Source organism: Acinonyx jubatus, chromosome D3, assembly GCF_027475565.1.
Source record: "Acinonyx jubatus isolate Ajub_Pintada_27869175 chromosome D3, VMU_Ajub_asm_v1.0, whole genome shotgun sequence".
Lineage (NCBI taxonomy): Eukaryota > Metazoa > Chordata > Mammalia > Carnivora > Felidae > Acinonyx > Acinonyx jubatus.
This window is the reverse complement of record NC_069392.1, coordinates 42165816-42184441: the sequence shown is the minus strand read 5'-3', so window position 1 is coordinate 42184441 and position 18626 is coordinate 42165816. Positions and strand designations below refer to the sequence as shown.

The 18626-nt window shown below is 37.3% G+C and overlaps 1 protein-coding gene and 1 pseudogene across 2 annotated transcripts in view; both read right to left on the bottom strand.

Moving 5' to 3' along the window:
- Positions 1-18626, bottom strand: part of COLEC12 (collectin subfamily member 12) — a 193379-nt gene that overhangs the window by 95418 nt on the left and 79335 nt on the right. The window lies entirely within an intron of this gene.
- Positions 1409-18626, bottom strand: part of LOC128312437 (RNA-binding protein PNO1-like) — a 38179-nt pseudogene continuing 20961 nt past the window's right edge.

The following is an 18626-nucleotide window of genomic DNA, read 5'->3' as shown; positions in this document are numbered from 1 at the left end:
ACTCCCAAGAAATTCCTTTGTTGTCTTCATACAGACCCTGAGTTTAAAAAAAAAAAAAACAACCTTTCAGAGGTTGTTGTAAATAAACATATGACCTGGGTAGACACAGGTGCCTATAAAAGACAAGATTCTGATGCCCAGAGTGGGAAAATCCAGACTAACAGCACCCATTTGCCAAACCTTCCAATACAGCACTGCGTGTGCTAATACCACTTATAAAAATGCACAAAACAACAGAATATGAAGCAAAGTGTAGTTTCTTTTGCCTTCAGTGACTCTTTACTATCCAAATTTCTGAAAAAACAGCTTGGAATGAAAACCTATCAATCTAATTTCTGCTGGAAATTTCAATCCAAAAGATAAATGGAGACAAAAAGATTAACAAGTTGTATTTCCATTAGCTAACCAAAGTGGGGAGCTGACAAAAGTATCCAGTTTGGACAAAACTAAAAGACAAGTTATCTTTTCAAATCTAAAATGTCCATACTCTCTATGGTCCCAATTTTTTCAGGTCCCTGGGCAGCCTTCTCATTCCCCTGAAGCCAAGCAAACATGAAAAAGGGATGGTTACATTTTGTTCTCACATACCTATGGTTCTAAAAAAAGGGGGGGAGGGGTTGGAAGAGGTTTTCTTTTGCTGCTATAGAATTGGAAGGACTCCAAGATCCAACCCAGGGCATCTTCCTTTTTTTCCCCAAATGTATTCCTAGTTGGGTTTTTAAATTTACTTTAGGTAAAATGAGAATAGCAAAACCATCTGAAAATTAAGCACGAAATGGAAACTCTGATGCTTTTATCTTCACACACGGCAGCCCTGATGTGCTGATAGGATATAGTCATGAAAGCAGCCCTAGATAAACTTCGGTGACTTCTGATCTCTCAAAATCCGTTTATTCCCTTGAACCAGAATAATTCCTATGGCTCTGTTTATTAGCAATTGTTTTTCAAAGTTTGGAAAAAGGGGGGCGGGGAAGCAAATGATAAAACAAGAATATCACTCCTCTGCCAGCGATTTACAAGATACTAAAATAAATTAAAATTTACTCTAACAATAGGGAATCCCAAAGTGCCTTTCATATATTTAAAGATATGATCAGTGTGATAGAAATTTATGAGGCACTGGCTTATGGTGTTATAAACCAAGGCTTTTTTTTTTGACCAAGTCATGAACTTGTGTTACTGAATAAAATGAAATATTCAAAAGACAGATGGAGCCACATCTTAATATAAAGTGGAACTAAGGATGGGGCTGTAAAAATTGAACGAAAAAGTAGCCACTCAGGAGCGCCTGAGCGTCAGTTGGTTAAGCGTCTGACTCTTGGTTTTCGCTCAGGTCATGTTCTCATGGTTCATGAGATCAAGCTCCACATCAGGCTCCACGCTGAAGGAGCCTGCTTGGGATTCTCTCTCTCTCTCTTCCAAAATAAAAACTTAAAAAAAATAGCCATTCCAACACAGGACTTTCAACCAAACTGATTTATTCATGGCCATATGGCTGGCAGTCAATATGAATGAATCAGATATGTAATGATGGGAACATCTGGTTTACCTTCCCATCTCCCTCTCACCCCACCCCATCCTATTCTCCTCTGGCTACATCTACTGGGCTCTGACCTTCGACTTTTCTTCCCTCTCTGGCTCCCTGCTTGCCCCTTGGACTGGCATGGGACACTAGCCTGGCCCTCAGTGCTCTCTAGGATTGGCCTGTACTCCTCTTTGGTTCATTTTGCTCTTGTATCTCTGGGTAGTCACCTCCCCACTCAGTGTTGGACTCTAGATGCCAAGTTCAGCTTTGGGCATCTGGCCAACACTCTGAGCAGACTGATCCAGACCACCAGGAGGGACAACTAGTGTGCGTTAACAACGGGTACCATAACTGAGGGTTGATGAGGGTTGGGGGAGAGGGGAAAGTGGGTGATGGGCATTGAGGAGGACACCTGTTGGGATGAGCACTGGGTGTTGTATGGAAACCAATTTGACAATAAATTATATTTAAGAAACAAACAACAATAAAAAAAAAACACAATAGGTACCATAAGGTGCCTTTATCCCCCAGGCTGCTCTTCCTGTGTTGAGGCCACTTTATCTAGGCTGTGTTTTGATAGCAAGGTATTGTGTTCCTTGATTTCACAGCTGCTTCTGCTGGAAGAACATAAGTGTAGAGGCCAAGAATCAGATCAAGCTGGTTGAGGGAAGCACAGGGGCAGGAATGTGAGTTTCCTGTGGCTGAACTGCATCCCCAGCATCAATATTGAGGTGGAATGTTAAAGAATGTTAAAGAAATGTCCATCCAACCCCATTTCAAAAAAGCTCTCCTTATTATATCTAGAAGGACATAAAGTATGAAAAATCTCAGAGACGGAAAAGGTGTCAAGAAGTCTTAGTTAAAATGTGATATGCATATGTGTATAGAGAGATTTATTATAAGGAATAGGCTTGTGTAATTATAGAGGCTGAGAAGTCCCAAGACTGGCCTTTGGCAAGCTATAACCCAGGAGAGCTGATGATGTTAGACTGAAAGCCAGTTGAGACCCAAGAAACACCAATGTTTCAGTTCAGTCAAAGGCAGGAAGAGACCAAGGTTCCAGCTCAAGGCAGTCAGACAGAAGGACCCAGTTACTTCCAAGAGGGTCAGCCTTTTTTTTCTAAGGTCTTTGACTAATTGTAGATGGCCACTCATATCAGGGAGGGCAATCTGCTTTATTCAGTCCACTGATTCAAATGTTAACCTCATTCCAAAACACTCTTACAAACACACGTAGAATAAATACTTGACCAAATGTCTGGGCACCTCACAGCCCAATCAAATAGACACATGAGATTTGACCATCACAGAAAGTGACCTTACAGATTACAGGGAGCAAGGAGACCGCAAGGTGTCAAGCCTGGCTGCATATCAGAGTCACCTGGGGACTTAAGAAATAGCTGTCTGGGCCCCATCTCGGGCCAAAAATCAGAACCTCTGTGAAATGGAGCCTGACATAGTTAAAAAACACCAAAAAACAAAAACACCTGCCCAATGATCTGATATGTGGTCATAATTGCAAAGCTCTGGACTAAAAGGAATACAATAAATGGTTGGAGAAATGATGAACAGATGGAATCCAGTTGCTGGCACTAGCCTAGCAGATGAATTTTTAGTAGGTCTTCTTCAGAATGCAAGAGGTTAAGTCAATTTCTTTGGTTTTCAGCATAAGAGGATTTTCCAGCTTGGTGTGGGGAATGTATCCTGGAAAGTGTATGGGTTTCAGGGTCTGAAAGGCTTAGGTTCAATCCCAGCTCTACCACAGAGTTATTTAGCCTCTCACAAATCCCCGGCAACCCCCATTTCCTAACTGGTAAACTAGGGATAATGATGGCTGAGTCGACACTCTTAGAAGGTCAGCACAATGCCCGACCCTGACAGGATACCAGCAAAGGCCATTCTCTTCCTCTAAACTCAGCAGGGATCAAGTATTATTAAAACTTGAGAACCGAAAATGTTACCATCATACATGTAATCCCATCTATGTTTTCAATACATAAATAATACATCACATACCACATCTCTTTTAGCAGTCTTTCTTTTCAATCACTATCTTGTACCAAAAACTCCTGTGGTTCATAAACAGAAAAAAAAAAAAGATGTCAGATTTTGAACTTGAAAAGGTATGAATGCAGGATTAAACTTGAATTATTCATAGCTGTCTCAAAGTTGAAACTCTCCAAGGAATTCAAGTATTGCCAAATATTGAGGGAAAAAGTGGGGGAAAATAAAAGGGAAGAAAGAGATGAAGATGATTTCTTTAAGTCAAATTTCAGAGACAGGAAATAGGTCTAAAATCAGTAATGTGTCCAAAGCCCCTCAAAAAATAATTTTGCCACAAATTAATTCACACTAAAATAAGGCTTGCAATGCCTAACTCAGAAATGATCGTGTTCGACAATTATTATCAGCTTATTAACCTTAAATGGAGCAATGATTCTTCAAAACCAAAAGAATATCATTTGGATATTCTGCTAGCAGACAAATGTTTTTAAGTTCTTAAAGAAATGTTTCCTTTCCCCAAAATGTGAGCATTCCTATAAAGAGTGGCAATGACTTCTTTTACTTATGATTTTTTACATATGTATTTACTTATGAAATCAGTCTATTACATTGCAGGCACAACTTACATAGCAATACTGGAACACACTAACATGGTGAGTTCTCTCATTGATTTGATCCAATAGGTATTTATTAGTTTCCTACTGTTAGTATAGGACTCCTCTCTAACTATGCAGGTGTATTTATATTTATACACAAAAACCACACCTATAAGAATACGGTTCACCTAACTGAAAACTGATGTGGAGTTGCATGGGATTTATTAGGTATGCACACGCAAAAGAAGCAGGAAAGATCATCTCTGTCCTGGCTGAGTTAACAAGCTGAGTGAGGCATGTGGTGGAAGGAAAATGTCAGCAAATTACTAAATTGTGCGATCTGGAACAAGTTACTTAATTTCTCTAAACTTCAGTTCTCACCTCTGCAAAATAGGGTTAATAATACCCTCCCTGTAGCATTACTTTTGAGGATTAAGTGAAATTATGCATAAAGTACCAAGCACGTGGTAGACACTTTTCCTCTTGCATAAACCCAAGAAACAAATGTTTCCTGCAGGTGGTTTGGTGTCCTTCTGGTTTGTTAAGTGGTACTGCGTGTTCGTACAATATTGAGCTTGAAAACCAAGCTGACTAAAAACTAAAGCTCCAGGACTTCTAGCTTCCAGGGAGATGAAGTGGATGCACTTACTCTCGTTTTTCCTACTAAGTGAAAATGAAACCCTGGACGTCAGATATTAAACAAATGTGACACTGTGAGAGGAAGGAGAAGGCAGACTAGTTAGAAACCTCAGGACACATGGAACAACACAGTGGTGAGTTGTTCTTATTTCTTTGTATGTCAAATACCCCCAACAAAAGCCTGCTTTGGAAAGGGGCAGCCTTGCAAGGTAGTAAATTTTTAAATTAATAAACACTGTGCTCCAGGGGCACCTGTGTGGCTCAGTCGGTTAAGCGTCTGACTTTGGCTCAGGTCATGATCTCACGGTTCATGAGTTCGAGCCCCGCGTCGGGCTCTGTGCTGACAGCTCAGAGCCTGGAGCCTGCTTCACATTCTGTGTCTCCCTCTCTCTCTCTGCCCCTTCCTGCTCATGCTGTGTCTCTCTCTGTCTCAAAAATAAATAAACATTAAAAAAAATTAAAACAAAACAAAACACTGTGCTCCAGCTAAACATTGCACACACAAAAAATGTGACCCAACCTCCCAGGTGGGGAGCCTAGACTTCCACCCTTGTGAGGCTGTAATAAGGTGCCCAAATACTCGCAGTGGGGTGGTGGTGGTGTCAGGACTTTCATTATAGCCTAGTGATAATGAGGCCACCCTGCCTGTGGTGTCAAAGGAGAACCTCCACCCCTGTCCAGCAATAATGCTTAATAATGAGCAATGATAATAGTGAACAAGAATGACACCCCTCAAGTGTCAACACAGGCTGAGTAGGGGACCTGCATGTCTGCCTCCACCTAAACAGTAATGAGGCAATGCTCACACCTTCTTCTGCCGAAGGCCCAAGAAAGCCAGTTTAAAACAGGGTTTCAGTAAAATCCAGAGTCTCATAAAATAATATGAAAATAACTGAGTTTCAATTGAAATGACTTGTCATACCAATAAGCAGAAAAATCTCAAACTCAGTAAAAAATAACAATCAACAGCTGCCAGTAATGAGATGACAAGAGATTTTAGGATTACCTGACAAAGATTTTAAAGCAGCCATTATAAATTGCTTCTATAAATTGCTTCTTGTATTGCAATTATGAATACATTTCAAATGAAACAAGTTAAAAAGTTAGAAAAGAAAAAGAAAGTTTAAGTGTAAAACCAGATGACCTAAAGAAAAATGAAATGGAAACTTCAAACAAACAAAAATGTAATAACTACAATAAAAAGCTCATTGGAAGGGCTCCACAGCAGAATGGATGGAACAGAGGAAAGAAACAGTGAACTGGAAGACAGAAGAATAAAAGCTACCCATCTGAATAGAGAGAAAATAGATTAAAAAGAAAATGAAGAGAACCTCAGGAACCTGTTAGAAAAATCTAACATTCATGTCAGCAGAGTCTTGAAGGAAAAGAGAAAGAAGGAGGAACTAGAAAAGTACTTGAAGAAATAATGGCTGAGAAAACTTCTCAAATTTGGCAAGAGACAGAACCTACAAGTTCAGAAGCTGAGTGAACCCCAACCAGGATAAAGCCAAAGAAATCTATGCCAACACACATCATCATTAAACTTCTGAAAACAAAAGACAAGAAAATATTTTGAAAGCAGCAAGAGAGAAACAACACTTTACCTACAGGGGAAAAGCAATTCACACAACAGTGGTTTTCTCATCTGAGAATATGGAAGGGGGAACAAGATTTTTCAAGTGCCGAGAGAAAACAACTGTGAATACAGAATCCTATACTTTGGAAAAACATACTTTAGGAAGGAATGGAGAAATGAAGACACTCTCAGAAGAAGGAAAACCAAGAAAAGTTGTAGCTAAAAGACCCACTCTGAAAGAACAGCTAAAGAAAGTTCTCTAAACATAAAAGAAACTGTGGAACATCAAGAAGGAAGAGACAGTAAACAAAAAAAAGATAAATGCAATAGACTTTTATCTTCCTTTGGAGTTTTCTAAATTATGTTTGATGGTGAAGCAAAATTAACAGGACTGTTTGATTTGGTTCCAAATGTATGTAGATGAACTATTTAAGACAAGTATATTATAAATGGAGAAAGGTAAAGGGAGGTAAGGTTTCTACCTTCATTTGAATTGGTAAAAAGAAAATAGCAGTAGGCTGTGATAAACTATGTAGATACACAATATAGTATTTAGAGCAACCACCAAAAGAAAGCTATACAAAAAGATACACCCAAAAACATTATGAATAAGTCAAAATGGAATTCTAAAAAATGTTCAGATAACCCACTGAAAAGCAAAAAAAAAAAAAAGAAAAAGAAAAAACAAAAAACAAAAGAAAACAGAGAATAATGACAAAAAAATAAAACAGTTGACGTAAGCCCTAACATATCAATAAATCCATTAAGTGCAAACAATCTAAATAAACCAATTAAAAGATAGTGAATGGCAGAACATATTTAAAAGTGTTACTTAAGAATATGTTATCTACAAGAAACTCATTTCAAATATAGCAATATAGGAAGGTATATTCAAGTAAGAGGATGGAAGAAGATACATCAGACAAATATTATCAAAGGAAAGCAGGAGTGGTTATATTAATATCCGATAACGTAGACTTCAGAGAAAATAAAATGACCAGAGACAGAGAGGGATACTACATAATAATAACAGGGTCACTCCAACAAGACTTGGAAATCCTAAGTGTATGTGCACCAAACACCAGAACTGCAGAATATGTGAAGCAAAAACTGATAAAATTGAAAGGAGAAATAAACAACTTAAGAATTATGGTTGAGAAATTTAACACCGTTCTTTCAACAATTGGTTGAAATTGATTTTCTTTTTTTTAAGTTTTTTTTTTAATGTTTATTTATTTATTTTTTGAGAGACAGAGAGTGAGTGGGGGTGGGGCAGAGAGAGAGACACACACAGAATCCGAAGCAGGCTCCAGGATCTGAGCTGTCAACACAGAGCCCAATGCAGGGCTCGAACCCACAGACCATGACATCATGACCTGAGCTGAAGTCAGACGCTTAACCCACCAAACTACCCAGGCGCCTCGAAAATGATTTTCAACAGCAAATCAGCAGGACATAGAAGAACTCAACACCATCAACAACCAACAGGATCTAATTATAATTTCTAGAACACTCTGCCCAACAACTGCAGGATATACATTCTTTACAAGTGCCCATAGCACGTATATCAAGATAGACCAAATCCTGAGTTATAATACAAACATCGTCAATTTAAATGAGTTGAAATCATACAAAGTGTGTTCTCTGATCACAATGGAATCAAACTAGAAATCAGTAACAGAAAGATAACAGTAAAATTTCCAAACACTGACACTAAATAACAATCTGCTAAGTAATCCATGTGTCAAAAGGAAATTTCAGTGAAATACATTGAACTGATGAAAATGAAAATACAACATATCAACATTTGTGGGACACAACTAAATCAGTCCTGAGAGGAAAATATACAGCACTAAATATGTGCATTAGAAAGGAGGAGGTCACCTGAGTGGTTTAGTTGGTTGAGCATCTAACTCTGCGTATCAGCTTAGGTCATGGTCTCTCAGTTTGTGGGATTGAGCCCCGCATCAGGCTCCATGCTGAGAGCACAGAGCCTGCTTGAGATTCTCTCTCTCCCTCTCTCTCTACCCCTTCTAGTTCATGCTCGCTCTCTCTCTCTCTCTCAAAATAGATAAATAAACTAAAAAAGAAGAAGAAAAGTCTGAAATCAATAATCTAAGCTCCCTGCTCAAGAACCTACAAAGAAACAAAATAAACCCAAAGCAAGCAGAAGGAAGGAAATAATCAAGATAAGAGCAGAAACCAATGAATATTAAAATGCAAAAACAGTAGAGAAAATAGTAAACTGAAGAGCTGGTTCTTTGCCAAGATAATAAAAGTGACAAAAAATTCACTTCAGTAGGATCGACAAAAAATATATATGTAAACTACCAACACTATCAGGAAAAAAATGGGATATCACTACAGACCCAGCAGACATCAAAAGGATAATAAAGCAATATTAAGAACAATTCTACATGAATAAATTTGACAACTTCTATGAAATGAACAAATTCCTCAAAGAAACCCAAACTACCACAACCCACTTAACATGAAATAATATATGTATTCCTATATGTATTGAGGAAAATGAATTTATTATTTATTTATTTATTTATTTAAATTTTTATGTTTACTTATTTCTGAGACACAGAGTGCAAGCTGGGGAGGAGCAGAGAAAGAGACACACACAAAATTGGAAGCAGGCTCCAGGATTTAAGCTGTCAGCACTGAGACTGATGTGGGGCACGGGCTCAAACTCATGAATGCTGAGGTCATGACCTGAGCTGAAGTCAGACACTTAACTGACTGAGCCACCCAGGAGCCCCTAATTTATTTATTTTTTAAATGTTTGTTCACTTTTGAGAGAGAGAGTGAGTGCAAGCAGGGGAGGGACAGAGAGAGAGGGAAACAGAAAATCCAAAGCAGGCTCTGCACTGTCAGCACAGAGCCCAACACAGGGCTTGAACTCACGAACCGTGAGATCATGACCTGAGCCAAAGTCGCCCACTCAACCAACTGAGCCACCTAGGCACCCCATGAATTCATAGTTTAAAAGCTCCCAAGAAGGAGTGGAGGAATTGAAATAGCTAAAACAATTTTGAAAAGGAATCATCAAGTCAGAGGAATCAATTTACCCTATTTCAAAGCTTTATATAACTACAGTAATCAAGATTGTACTGCATACGTGATTCAGAACAGAGAACCCAGAAACAGACCCCAAACATGCCCACCTGATTTTTGACAAAGGCACAAAAGCCATTCAATAGAGGAAATTTAGCATTTCCAACAAACTATGCTGAAGCAATTGGATATTGACAAGCAATTCTCACACCTGATATAAAACTTAACTTGAATGCATCACAGACTTAAACATAAAACAAAAGACTTATAAAGAAAAAGTAATAGAAGAACATTTTTAGGCTCTTTAGTTAGGTAAAGAGTTCTTAGACTTTACACGAAAAGCAAAATACATTTAAAAAAACTGATAAGTTGAACTTCACCAAAATTAAAACCTTTGCCTTTGGAAAAAAGTCCTGTTACCTAAGAAGCTGAAAAGACAGGCTAGAGAGAGGGAGAAAATATTTGCAAACCATATATTCAAACAAAGAACTAATATAGAATGTATAAGGCATTTTCAGAAACTCAAGAACAACAAAAAAAAAAAACCCCAAAATTTTTCAATTGGAACATAGGCAAACATGAAGAGACATTCAAAGGAACATGAAGAGACATTTTGCCAAAAAGATAGACAGATGGCAAATAAGCACATCCAACATCACCTGCCATTAGAATGATGTAAATTAAAACCAACATCAGCAGCCATTAGAGTCATGTAAATTACAAGATATCCAATATCATCAGCCATTAGATATCCACCATCACTAGCCATGACGGTAATGTACATTAAAACCACAATAATATATACCACTACACATCTATCAAAATAGCTAAAATAAAAAATAGTGACACCACCAAATGCTAGTGAGGGTGCGGAAAAACTAGATCACTCTAGAATGTGAATGGAATATAAAATAGTGCAGTCACTCTGAAAAAAAGTTGGGAGTTTCTTAAACAACTAAATATGCAAATACTATAATGATCCAGGAATTGCATTCCTTTGGCATTTATCCCAGAAAAAAAGGAAGACTTACGTTCACAAAAAAAATCTGTAAATGAATGTTTATAGCAGATTTATTCATAATAGCCACAAACTGGAAACAAATCAGATGTCCTTCAGTGAATGAATGACTATCCCATGGAATATAACTCAACAATAAAAAAGGAAGGAAGTACTGATACACACAACAATCTTAATGAGGCTACACAGAATGCTCAGTGTGTGTGTGTGTGTGTGTGTGGAGAGGGAAGTCAACCATGAAAGGTTACATATAGTACAATCCTATTTATACATTTCTTGAAATGACAGAATTATAGAAATGGACTACTGATTAGTGATTGCCAGGGATTACGAGAAGGTGGAAGGGAAGGAAGTTAGTAAAGCTATCTATATAAGGGAAATGTGTGGGAACCTTGTGACAAAGGACATTTTCTGTATCTTGACTCTACCATTGCCAAAATCCTGGTTGTGATAGTGTCCTATAGTTCTGCAAGATGTTACCACTGGGGGAAACTGGGTAAAGGATACACAAGCTTACTCTGTATTATTTCCTACAACAGCATAAGAATTTATAATGATTTCAAAACAAAATTTAAGTTAAAATTTAATGCTTCAGAGGTGACTTGCAAACTAGTAAGGAAAGTAAGCAAAAGCAAAACAAAACAAGCAAAAAATAAACACTCATGCAAACGCTGACCCTTAGAGGTAGGAGAACTTTTAATTATCAACTAGTTTGATCTATTAATCTGAAGATAAGAAATGGAGGCCCAGAAAAATAGAATAATTAGCACAGCTTTTCTGGATAAATGTGCAATAACATGGAGGTTATTCAGTTGCCTATCATCCTGACATATGAACCTAATTATGTTGTAATTCACATCTGTCTTTCTTCAACTACTCAATACTCTGGTGTTGAATACGTTAGGCTTAAAATAAGTTGGACTGAAGAAAAATAAATAAGAAATGACAATCAACAGCACTAGTTCCTGGTCAGGCTACTGATTTTCACTGCCCTCAACTGAGTTATCATCATGCTAGGAGATGTGGGTGAAATATTTTTAGGGTGGAGAGATGACTTTTAAAACTCTTTCTAGATTCTCCAGTTCCTTTTTTGCTGTTAAAGAAACAAGAAGGTCCAACAGATCAAATTTCAAAATGAACATGTTACCTGTACTGACCCACAAAAAATTCAGTTTGAGAACTGTTTAAGGAAAAAGCAAAAGCTAACAAAGAGCAGCCAGGAATATCTAGTGAAGTACTTATCACATGCTGGTTATTGTAGATGATTCCAACATTAAGCAGAACTGAGTTTCATGAGATTATCTGATGTAGAGGAAAAAAAGAAAAGAAAGATGAATAAAGTCAGAGGTTGAAAAGGGATGTACTGAGAGACACTGTCACAATATCTAGGAGTTATACATCTCTAACTGCTCTCCCAACATTTTATTTAAATATCTTGTTATTATATCCTACAAGAACTTCACAAGCCATTGAAAGTGGCTTCTGTGCCTCCTCTCTAGTAGGGAATCTCTCCTGTTAAGAGCAGGGAGATAACTTCAAATTTCCATCCACACAATGAGGCTTTGGGTCTCTTCCATGACCTGCTGTGCAGGCACTGTTCACATGCTTCTCTTGAATGTGTCATGGGAAAGTACCAGCTCTAGTGAAGACTGAAGTCCTTAATCAGAGGATAGATCTTTTGCTCTAACAATCAGAGTGACAGATCTCTTCACCTAAAGTATGTAAATAATAATAATAATAATAATAGTAATAGTAATAGTAATAATAAAATTAAAGTTAGAACATTCATCTTGCCCACATTCTGGACAGCACAAGATAAAGTTTGGTAAACAAATTGGGGGGTTATAGAAAAAGAAGAAGGGAGGAAAAGGGCACTCCAGGTAGAGGGTCCAGCATGTGCAAAGGTATTGATGTGTGGGAAAGTATACCTGGTTTAAAGAACTGCAGTAACTAGGAAGAGTTCATTAATTTTACATGTATTTGTTGAGACCTGGGCCAGGCATTGTTCTCCGGGTTCTAGTGGTGACCAACAGACAAGGTCCCTTCTCCATGAACCTGCCTCTGAGACAGAGTATGGGGGTTGGGAAGAGACGCAAAATAAATAAAATAACATGAAAATTTCAAATAGTATTACACTGAGAATCAAAGTGGCTACTTTACATTGGGTCCTTCAGAAATCAGGAGGCTAACAGATCATCTAGGCAGAAAAGTCAACAAGGAAACATCTGCCTTAACAACATGTTAGACCAGATGGACCTAACCTATATATACAGAACATTCTCTCCAAAAGCAATAGAACACACACTCTTCTCAAGGGCACATGGAACACTCACTATGTTCAGGATAGATCATATCTTAGGTCAAGTGTTAATAAATTTAAGAAGAACTGAAATAATATCAAGCATCTTTACTGACCACAATGGTGTAAAAGTAGAAATTAATTACAAGAAAACTGGAAAATTCACAACTATGTGAAGATTAAACAACATGCTACTGATGGGTTGAAGAAGAAATTTAAAAATTCCTTGAGACAAATAAAAATGCAAATACAACAAACCAAAATTCATGAGATACAGTAAAAGCAGTTCTAAGAGAGACATTCATAGCAATGAATACTATTTCAAAAAAAAAAAAAAAAAGCAAAAATCTCAAACAACCTAACTTTATACCTCAAAGAAATAGATAAAGAAAAACAAAGTACAAGTTGGTAGAAGAAAAGAAATAAATATCAGAGCCGAAATGAATAAAATAGATACTAAAAAGATAATAGAAAAGATCAATGAAATTAAGAGTTGGTCCACTGAAAAGATAAAATTGACAAGCCTTTCGCTAGGCTCACCAAGAAAAAAGAGAGAAAACTCAAATAAATAAATCAGAAATGAAGAAGACATTACAACTGCTACCACGGTAATAACAGAGGACTATAAGAGACTACTACCTGACAACCTAGAAGAAATGAATAAATTCCTAGAAACATATAACTTGCCAAGACAGAATCATGAAGAAACAGAAAATCTGAAAAGAATGGTTACTAGTAAGGAACTGAATCAGTAATCAAAAACCTCCCAACAAACAAAAGTCCAGGACCAGATGGCTTCACTGGTGATTCTACCAAACATCCAAAGAATACCAATCCTTCTTAAACTCTTCCAAAAAAATAGAAGAAGAGAGAGTTCTTTCAAACTCATTTTATAAGGCCAGCATTACCCTGATACCAAAACCAGACATGTATGGCACCAAAAAAAAAAAAAAAAAAAAAAAAAATCACACATCAATATCCTTAATGAACATAAATGTAAAAATCTCCAATAAAATATTAGCAAACTGAATTCAATAATATATCAAAAGGATCATACACCATAATCAAGTAAGATTTATTCCAGGGATGCACAATGGTTCAACTCCACAAAAATCAATCATTATGATACATCACATAATAAAATGAACGATAAAAATCATATGATCATCTCAATAGATGCAGAAAAGCATTTGAGAAAATTCAACAATAAAAAACTCTCAACAGTATGTATAGAGGGAAAGTATATCAACATAATAAAGGCCACATATGACAAGCCCACAGCTAACATTATACTCAATGGTAAAATGCTGAAAGCTTTTCCTCTAAGATCAGGAATATGATAAGGATGTATACTCTGACTACTTTTATTCAACATAACATTGGAAATCCAAGCCAGGGCAATTAGGCAAGAAGAGGAAATAAGAGACATCCAAATTGGAAAGGAAGAAGAAAATTGTCATTTGCGGATGATGTGATATTATATATAGAAAACACTAAACTCCACCAAAAAAGTGTTAGAACTAATGGATGAATTCAGTAAGATTGCACGATACAAAAATCTGTTCCATTTCTATACAGTAATCACAAACTATCAGAAGAAGATTAAGAAAACAATTCCCTTTACAACGGCATCAAAAATAACAAAATACTTAAGAATAAATTTAACCAAGTAGGTGAAAGAGTTGTACACTGAAAACTTTAAGACATTAATGAAAGAAATTAATAGAAATAAATAAATAGAAAAATATTCTGTGTTCATGGATTCAATGAGTTAATGTTGTTATAATGTACATATAAAATAAAATAAAATAAAATAAAATAAAATAAAATAAAATAAAATAACCCATACTACCCAAAGCAATCTATAGAGTCAATGCAATCCCCATTGAAGTTCCAATGGCATTTTTCACAGAAATAAACAATACTAAAATTTGTGTGGAACCACAAAAGATGTGAATATCCAAAGCAAATTTAAAAAGAAGAAGAAACCTAGAGGCATCATGCTCCCTGATTTCAAACTATATTTTGAAGCCACAGTAATCAAAACAGTATGGTATTGACATAAAACTGACACACATCAAAAGACCAGATCAGAGTGACCAGAAATAAACCTGCACATATATGGTCAATTATGACAAAGAAACTGAGAATATACAATGAGGAAGGGCAATCTCTTCAATAAATAATTGGATGGATGGATGGATGACTGGACAAACTGACAGCCATATGCAAAAGAATGGAACTAGAAAGTATCTTACACAATACACAAAAATTAACTCAGAATGATCTAAAACCTTGAATGTAAGATCTAAAACCATAAAATTCCTTGAAGAAAACACTGGTGTAAGCTCCTTGACATAGGTTGTGTTTTTTTAATCTGACAACAAAAGCAAAAATAAGCTGGGGCACCTGGGTGGCTCAGTCGGTTAGCATCCAACTCGATTTCGGCTCAGGTCATGATCTCACAGTTCATGAATTCAAGCCCCGCGTGGGACTCTGTGCTGACAGCTCGGAGCCTGGAGCCTGCTTCAGATTCTGTGTCTCCCTCTCTCTCCATTCCTCCCCTGCTCATGCTCTGTCTCTATCTGTCTCTCAAAAATAAATAAATGTTTAAAAAAAAAAAAGCACAAATAAGCAAGTAGGACTACACCAAATTAAAAACCTTTGCACAGTGAAGGAAATCATCAACAAAATAAAAGGGCAACCTATGAAATGGGAGAAAATATTTGCAAATCATATATCTGGTAAGGGGTTAATATCCAAAATATATAAAGAACTCCTTTAACTCAATAGCAAAACAAAGAAACGAACAAAAACTCAAAAAAATCTGATTAAAGAATAGGCAGAGGATCTAAATAGATATTTTTCCAAAGAAGATATAAAGATGGACACCAGATATCCTCAAGGAAATACAAATCAAAATTGCAATGAGATAAAACACCCCACATCTGTTAAAATGGCTATATTCAAAAAGACAAAAAATAACAAGTGTTGGTAAAGATGTAGAGAACAAGGACTCTTGTGCACTGGTGGTAGGAATGTAAATTGGTGCAGCCACTCTGGAAAATGGTATAGAGGTTCCTCAAAAAATTAAAAATAGAAGTACCATATGATCCAGCAATTCTACTTCTGTGTGTGTGTGTGTGTGTGTGTGTGTGTGTGTACGCACACACACATACATATTATTATTCAATCAGAAAAAAGAATGAAATCTTGCCATTTGCGACGACTTGGATGGACCTTGAGGGCATTATGCTAAGTATAATAAGTCAAAGAAAGTCAAATACCATATGATCTTACTTATAAGGAATCTAAAAAACAAACAAAAAATCAAGCTCATAGAATCAGAGAATAGACCAGTGATTTCCAGAGGCAGGGAGTACAAAATTCTAGTTATAAAATAAATACATTATGGGGATGTAATGTATAGTACAATGACTATAGTTAACAATATTGTATTGCATATTTGGAAGTTGCTAAGACAGTAAACCTGAAAAGTTCTCATCACAAGAAAAAAAAATGTCACTACATAAGGTGATGGATGTAAACTAGTTCATTTGTGGTGATCATTTCCCAATGTATACAGATATCAAATGATTAAGTTGTATACCTGTAATGAATATAATGTCGTATGTCAATTATACCTAAAAAACCCCTAAATCAATAACAATAATTTAAAACTAAGTCAGGAAGTGGTTATTAAGCAGAGCTCTGACTAACAAGGAGCTAGTCATACAAGATCACTGGGGAGAGGGAGTAGCTACTGCAGAGATCCCAACACAAGTAGAAGCTTGAGGAGTGAAAGAGGGCCGCTGTGGCAGTGGGGAAGGAATGTGGAACTGGGAAATGTGTCCTGTAGCTTACTGCCAACATCTGCTTACATCTCAATGGAAAAATGGAAATGTTTGCTAATGTTGTTTCAGCTTGAACAAATAACAAAATAATTTATTTCCTAGTCTCTTTGCGACATCTACAGATGTATGGACGATATTGGATCTACCCAAACATTTACCAAGATCGGTTCAGACTTGGGCTCCAAACTCCTCATTTTCCCTATCATCAGCCTGGCTCCCCTTCCCTAGAACATGGCCACAGCTGAAACATGTTCCCAAGGCCATTGTCAACATGTCTATCTAGTGACATGAGCAGAGACTTGTCTTGCCCTTCCTTCTGGCCAGGAGATCATGGTGGGAAATGGACATGGTAGAGGGGCTGAGATGGTGGATCCAAGTTCATTACTATCAGCATCAGAAGCATGATTAACAGATTTTACTCCTAAGGCCTGCTGCTGTCAGCAAGTTCCAACAAACACTGGTCATTGCTATAGCAACTGATTTCACATGCATCAGGAGAAATCATAACAGTATTAGCTTTTCCTGGAAACAGTCAAAGTTGAAACTGCCTGCAATTAGAGTGTTCCCCATTTCCTCTAATAATGCCAGTGCTGCCCTGTTCTTTGTGCCTTTCTCTCACTGCTCTTTCAGTCCTCTGAGGCCTCCATTTTTGTCCCTGAGAAGGCTGGTCCTGGTCTATACAACTGAGCCATTTCTATGCTGTCCTAAGACTTCCAAGGCCAAGAAACAGAGTGTATGGGTGTGGGGGAGTGGGGATTCAAGAGGTAGACATGACAAGATTCAGAGTTTCAAGTTCTGGGCGTGGGCACTAGCTCTACCAGTCAGCCATGTGACCAATCCACAAGCAGTTTACTTAACCTCTCTGTACTTCTGTTTCCTCATCTGAAAAATGGTGCTTTAACAATACCTCTCATGAGATCAGCATGTGGGACAAAGTCTCTAAGAGCTGTCAAACACTAAGCATGTACTTGAAACCAAAGATCTTTTCTTCATTTCAGGAAATTAACACCCAAAATGATGAAATTTATTAAAAGTTCTTATCATGGTCGTTGACTTCCTTTTATCTATATTAAGGAATACAAAGATGCCATCAGTGAAAAGTATACAGCTAACCTAATTCTGGTCCTGTCTCTGCCACCATGAGTAGCCATGTAATGTGGGACACGTAACTACTCAGAGCCTCCACTTCCTCATGAACAAAATGAAGGCAGTAATACTCAAGCACAGATGTAAGAATCATTTAATACATCTTAAAATTCTTTGGAAAATATCCAATAAGTGCAAGGATATACATTTGGATATCCTACTATACACTGTATATAGTTTAGATGATTACCAAGTCATAATTTGAGTTTGAAGTCAAAATTTTTCCATCAAACAGTCAACAATCTTCATAGAGAGAGAACTCTGAAATGAGCTACAGCTGAATATCTACTTTTCTAAGGTAGGTACAGAGTGAGATAAAAATAATCTTCTTTTTGTCGATATGCTAAACGCCATGCGGTAGAGTAGAGATAACCACAGATTCTTTGCTAATCTTCCAACTGAGAGGTGAAGTCTGTCCTCTGCCCTGGAATCTGCAGGGTGGGGTGTGGGTGTCTCTGTGAAAACTTAACCAACCTAACCAATATGGCAGAAAGAATGCCGTAGCCTGCCAATTTCCAGGCTCAGCCTTAAGAGACCAGCAGCTTCCCCTTTCTGATTCCTGAAGAATTGTTTTTGGAGCCCAGAGCAACCATGTCAGAAGGCTACCCTGAGGCTGCTGTTCTGTGAGAAAGCTTGCACTTAGTCACTTGGAGAGACCATATGAGGAGAGAGACCTGCCCTGCTGCCCCCAAGTTTTCCAGTTCCAGCCATTCCTATGATCCCAGCTGAAACCCCAGGGTGGTGCTGCAGAGGCGAGCTGCACAGAATCCTGAACCCACAGACCAGAGATATAAGAGTAATAAACTGCTTTATGCCACTAGGTTTTGGAGTGGTTTGTTTCACAGCAATAGATAAAATAGATAACTGGAAAATCATCCAAACATGAAATGATAAAATATCTGATGG